Source organism: Ascaphus truei, chromosome 21 (assembly GCF_040206685.1).
Source record: "Ascaphus truei isolate aAscTru1 chromosome 21, aAscTru1.hap1, whole genome shotgun sequence".
In the NCBI taxonomy this organism is placed as follows: domain Eukaryota; kingdom Metazoa; phylum Chordata; class Amphibia; order Anura; family Ascaphidae; genus Ascaphus; species Ascaphus truei.
Window position 1 is genome coordinate 12827274 of NC_134503.1, and position 6534 is coordinate 12833807.

Sequence of the window (6534 nt, forward strand, 5' to 3'; positions counted from 1 at the left end):
AAAAATAAATAAAAAAACTGCACATTTTTAGCATTTGGTTAACTTAGATGCAACTCACCACAGGACAGGATTTGGCAGAAGATATGGTACGAACATCGGTAATTATCTGAACGACCGCATGGAGAACCTATTAGATCGATCCTGGTGGACACACACACACACACACTAATATATATAATACTAGCTGAGAGACCCGGCGTTGCCCGGGATGTGAACCGTGAATAAGTATGTGTAAATGTTGTATTGTAAACTTTTAATGTTATGTGAATGTTATGTTATATGTAGTAAAATAGTATTTTTAAAAGAACAGGAGCTCCGTGCAGTGGGCGTCGGCGAGGTGAGGCGCGGGGGGGTTAATGCTGGGTTGCGGCCTGTGTAGGAGCTCCGTGCAGTGGGCGTCGGCGAGGTGACGAGCGGGGGGGTTAATGCTGGGTTGCGGCCTGTGTAGGAGCTCCGTGCAGTGGGCGTCGGCGAGGTGAGGAGCGGGGGGGTTAATGGGGGTTAATGCTGGGTTGCGGCCTGTGTAGGAGCTCCGTGCAGTGGGCGTCGGTGAGGTGAGGAGCGGGGGGGTTAATGGGGGTTAATGCTGGGTTGCGGCCTGTGTAGGAGCTCCGTGCAGTGGGCGTCGGTGAGGTGAGGAGCGGGGGGGTTAATGGGGGTTAATGCTGGGTTGCGGCCTGTGTAGGAGCTCCGTGCAGTGGGCGTCGGTGAGGTGAGGAGCGGGGGGGTTAATGGGGGTTAATGCTGGGTTGCGGCCTGTGTAGGAGCTCCGTGCAGTGGGCGTCGGTGAGGTGAGGAGCGGGGGGGTTAATGGGGGTTAATGCTGGGTTGCGGCCTGTGTAGGAGCTCCGTGCAGTGGGCGTCGGTGAGGTGAGGAGCGGGGGGGTTAATGGGGGTTAATGCTGGGTTGCGGCCTGTGTAGGAGCTCCGTGCAGTGGGCGTCGGCGAGGTGACGAGCGGGGGGGTTAATGCTGGGTTGCGGCCTGTGTAGGAGCTCCGTGCAGTGGGCGTCGGCGAGGTGAGGAGCGGGGGGGTTAATGGTGTGTTACGGCCTGTGGAGGAGCTCCGTGCAGTGGTCGACGGCGAGGTGAGGACCGGGGAGGGGGTTAATGCTGGGTTGCGGGCTCCGGAGGAGCTCCGTGCAGTGGGCGTCGGCGAGGTGAGGAGCGGGGGGGTTAATGCTGTGTTGCGGCCTCCGGAGGAGATGAGCGGGGAGGGGGGGGTTTATGGTGTTGCGATGTTGTTTGGGTGGGGGGGGGGGAGTTAATGGTGTGTCGGTAGGCCTTGTGCAGACTGCGATGTGGGCTGGGGGGGTGGGGGTGGTATTTTTAAGAGGCGGTGTGTGGATGTGATCGTGCGGTGTATGTTTGCAGTGGTGAAATAAGAGGAAAGAGTCTGTACCTGATTGGTAGCAGGTGTTCAGGGTTGTCTCTGTTGAGAGTTGTGAAGCGTGGTCCCAAAAAAGTTTCCAATGTCTCAGAGGTGCAAATGTCTCAGAGCAGTGAGGGTTAGGTGCTGCGATTCCCAAAGCTCAGTGAGGGGTGGGAGAGTATGTCAGTGGTGTAGCTCAGTGAGGGTTGTCACAGTGTGGCAGTGATGTTGGCCGCAGACCAATGAGAGGTGTGCGGGGGCGGGCATAGTGCGGGGGCGGGCATGGACGACCAATGAGAGGTGTGTGGGGGCGGGCATGGTGCGGGGGGCGGGCATGGCCTGAGGCGGAGTGACAGGCCAAAGGTGCAATGCGATTGTCCCTAGGGACACCGGACATCCAGACATCCAGACAGGCATACAGTGCTTTCAATTATATATAGCAAGATATACACATACACAGTGGAATGAACAGTGGCAGAAAAGTATGTACTGTACCAGTACATTTAATAGGCTCCGCATAGAATATAAGTATAAGGGCATCCTTGTGCTGTGTGTGTAATTTACACGGTATTCTCAGTCCGCTTACTGGTCCTATTTAAAACAAACTATTACGCAACATTCACCCCTCATTTTGCACACCAGTTCCTGTTTATGTCAATTCTGCAACTTCATATATTTTTGCTATATGGTCACTTAGAAGTATTAAGCGGCGGGAATTGTAGTTTCAATAGCAGTGCCACCGATTTTTGCCAGTCTCGACATTATCCATGTTGTTGGGTGAGGGTACTGATGAGAACCTTTGTTTGGCTGCCAACCAGTTCAAAATGACAGCAGTTTATCATTGCAAAGAACAAGCGTCTACCTGAAATTTGGCATTGTTATGGATTACAGGTAGCACAGGTACATACATAGCATACATGTCTAAACGCAAGGGAAATAACCCAAAAACTAGCAAAGTTTCCTAACTTATTTCTACCTGCGTAACAAAATCACAGGATGTTTGCAGTCTTACATCCGTGCCGTTTATCGTAAGCTCATGTTCTTCGACAAAAGGTGTGAAAGCCTTCTCTGCTAAGATTTCCTGGCTCATCAGAAAAATTCTATTTGCAAACTTCAGATAACTTATGTACCCTTTCCAAAAGCAAAGAAGTAGTGAATATGCGACAGTATGCTCAAAGCTGTACTAAGACATATGTATGCTATGTATGTACCTGTGCTACCTGTAATCCATAACAGCATCATATACTCATCAGAAATCCAAATAAGTCTCCAAAGTTTAAGACTATTCTATGTAGTCTTTTTGAACTGCCGCGTATAAATTCAGAGAATATTTGCTTATTAAAAGAAAAGGATCACTTTTTTTTTAAATGTAGCCCCGTTCTCTTTTTGGTCCCAGAGACCCCCCCTCCTCGCGCGCCAAGCGGTCGGGGGTGCCGCCGGAGGCAGCGACGGACCCGCCGGCACGACGAGAAGGTGGGGGCCTGAGCAGGGAGCGCTCCGAGGCTCTGCGGCGCACCCGGCTAGCAGGGGCCGCCATTACAGTTGCGCGCTCATGCGTTGTGATCGCGCATGCGCGAGAGAAGCTAGGGAGTTGCGGCAGCCATTAGGGACTCACGCATGCGCAGGACAAGCGCACACGCGGCCCCAATGTATCTGCAGCTTCTGCGGGACTACAGTTCCCATGAGGCTTAGGGCCAAGCACCCCAGGTGTCCCCAAGTGGCCAATGAGAGGCCAGGATTCCATAGAGCAGGGATTGATACATTTCGCGGGCTTAGGAGCGAGTCAGTTGGAGTTGGAGCTGGGAGCAGGAAGGGGGAGGCAGGTTGTAAGGAGCAAGTGGCTCCTACACCAGGTAAGGTAATCCCCAGGTCCCAGGCAGGCCCAATCCCTATTAGGGTAGTGGGTAGGTGCTGAGGGAAGGCCCCTAAGGTAGGGATCCTGCCCTTAGGTGTGGGTGTGTGTGTAGTCTTGTCAGTGTCACAGCTGTCAGTGCTGTGTGCGCTGACAAGAAGGCACAGGTTGAGTGCAGTGTGGTTGCTGCAGGCATTAGGTTGAGTGCAGTGCAGCTGTCGCAGGTTAAGCAGAGGAGCTAGTAAGAGGGGATCCGGGAGGTAAAGGGAGAGGTAGTGCGGGTGCAGGGGGTCTGTGACCCGCCTGCATAGGACAGTTCTACCCCATAGGCCCCTAGGAGAATCCCTGAAGTCACCGTAGGTTGCTGTGCTGCAGGGATGCCCTATAGTGGTAGAGAACATCACCCCTTACTGAGTACCAGTTAGGGACAAAGCACAGAGTTGCGGCGGTTGCAGTCATCTGGGAACAGACGGCTGGACATTGAGACCCAGGAGGCAGGCCGCTGATTCGTCTGACCCTTTGCGAAGTTGTTACCGGTCACCGCCGTGACCGGAAGGTATTATTTACATCAAGTGCACCAACACCGGTCAACAGGCGCTGATCCCACCTTAGGCGTAACTCTTTGGGGACACTGGTGAAGTGGCCAAAGGACTGAGCCTATACCAATATAGTACTATACATGGACACGGTGTGTGGGGCACGCGGTGAGGTGGCGGAGACGTTACTCCTGATGAGAGTGGCCGAGCCACTAAGGTTATATTGCGTTATAGTATAAGGTATATGTCATGTGTTATTACCACGGTTCATTATAAAGTGATAAGGTACTGTTGCGTTACAGTAAAATCAGTTGCATTCATATGTGTGTTGTTGTATTTCTTGCCCAGGGGAATCTCACATCACGGGGATCCTGGGTAAGTGGAGGCGCTGCGCTATAAGTGTTACCCCAGGCTCCCAGCTAGCGGAGGCTCAGATCTCCTGGAGCCACAGGTGTGTGCAGTTACCAGTAGTCTCTTTGGGAGCGTCAGAAAAAGAGCTACATAAATGTGAAACCAGCAGCCTAAATAAGCAATAAAAGGTATTATTTTCCCATCATTGTAAACTTGTGTAACATGTTCCCGCACCCTAAGGGAGATTCACTGCTGTTACCCAGTGTTGGTGCTACCCGTTAGGCTCACAGAAAGCTCTTAGCATCCGCCGAATGTTGTTGGGGACAGGACAGGCTTTCGGTGCTGGGTTAGTTCTCTCGGTGGTACAGCGCCTCCATTCCCACAGGGCCTATCGTAGATAGTTGCAGTCCCCTGGGGAAAACACTTTCACCCTGAAGAACTGCAGCCTCAGGCAGGAGTATAAAACAGTAACTGGTTCTTTATTCTTTAGGGTACAGCAACATCATACCGACATGAGCCGCATACATCCGTACACTTCTCTGACAGCAAGAGAGATTATCCCCCACTGGACCCTACATAACCCAGTGGAGTGTCACCTCGCAGCTTGCTCTTCTCTTGGTCCCTGGACTCAACCCCCAGGGCTTGAGGCCCAAAAGGTCTATCCCTGTCTCCCATACTCCCTGGTGGAATGTGGGGTATATGCTCCCCCTCCCCTGAGGGAGGGGAAGGAAGGTGAACCAGAGCACTGGCTCCACACACTAAATTTGGAACTACAGCTCCTTTTTGTTACCAGGGCTCCAGGTCTCAGCCCAGTATGGGCAGTAACCAGGCCGTATGCCACCCCCATGTCACTCAAGGGAACTGCTTTCTTACCGTATGGCAGATTTAACCCTTACACTGTCTGCGCTGGTACCAGGACTTGCGTGTTACACAGAGAAATTAGTAGACCAGGGGGTTACCTGGCTACACTTGCATTGCAGAAATGAAACTACTGTAGAAGTGTAAATACGTTGGGACAGATAATTAGAATCTGCCGTCTGCAAAATTTGTTCACGTAAGAGCATGTAGACTTGATGCTTTGCTAAATGTGGTGTTTGTGGCTCAAGAAACTTTGATTAATACTCTGCTGTTCCAACATATAGTAAATATTTATACTAAACACGAGGTGTTAGATATGAAAGTTTAAGATCCGCTTGAAAAGTCACCTTTACTTGCAATTATTTATATAGCATTGTTACTGGCATATATACTCCCTCCTAACGTAGCCTTACAATATGTACTAGGCCATGCACTCCTGTCTCTGTAGGTCTCAATCCAGGCAGGCCCTCCTTGTTCCACACTCCTCTTGTACGTATAATACATATATTTGTAATATTATTCCTTATACGTCTAGTATAAAATCTTTGTAAAACAACGGTGTTCACTGGCGGCTGCTGCTATAAAAATAGCAAGTACAAAAATATAATATGGACTTTATTTCTAATCGATGTTAATCATCGATTTTGTTGGGTTGAGTACTAAAGCTAGAAGGGAAGAGTCCAGAGTTAAATTCATTTTTGAAAGTTAGGGCATTGCCAATTATCATTGTATGCACAAATGCATTATCAGGAGATGCAAGTTTGTGGCTGGTAAGGAGGTTTGACACCGGGATTAGGTTAGGACTGGTTCAGTAATGCATGCACTAGGTAGTGTAGTGCACTAAGCAGACTTGATGTCATAAGATGGTAAAGTCAAACCACGCTCTTGCTTCCTAACCGGATCTTGGGATAGATCAACTCTTCCCTCTTGCAGCTGATGCGGTGTGAAGGTACCCCTCCTCCACAGGTCCCGTCGCAGGATGACTCCAAACGCCGGGCAGCAGCAGAAAATGGAACACAAAAGCGCACCAAGGGTCAAGATTTAATTAAAACAATTGATTAATAACAATAAAAACTTACATAGTGGGGTAAGTATGTCCAGTAGAACAGGGCAGAGGAAAGCAGTCCTGGTGGTGTCCTGGGCACAGGGAGATGGTGCTGAGGCTTACAAGGTAGACCCGCGCGCTGGGGCTGCCTGGCTCGGCACCACGTTGCTCTTCCTTCCGGGTTGCAGCTCTTGCAGGACCCGTAGGACCCTTAGATGGTAGCCCGCCTCAAATGCCGGTTCCCAAAAAAAATTACTCCGGCGTACCGAAGAGTCTCTAGATGTTTGTGGGACTGCTGAGGCTTGGTACACTAGTGGACTGGTTCCCAATAACGCTGTAGGGCTTTCGCAACGCGTTTCACACGGAGTTGTGCTTCATCAGGCGATATTTTAGACACCTATGTGGGGGCCTTTTATACAGTCATGCTGAGATCCCAATAGGGTAAATGGTTAGCCAATAGGAGTAGCGTGCATAGTAAATGCAAGGTACTAATTTAACCAGAGAGTTAATGTGATTACAAT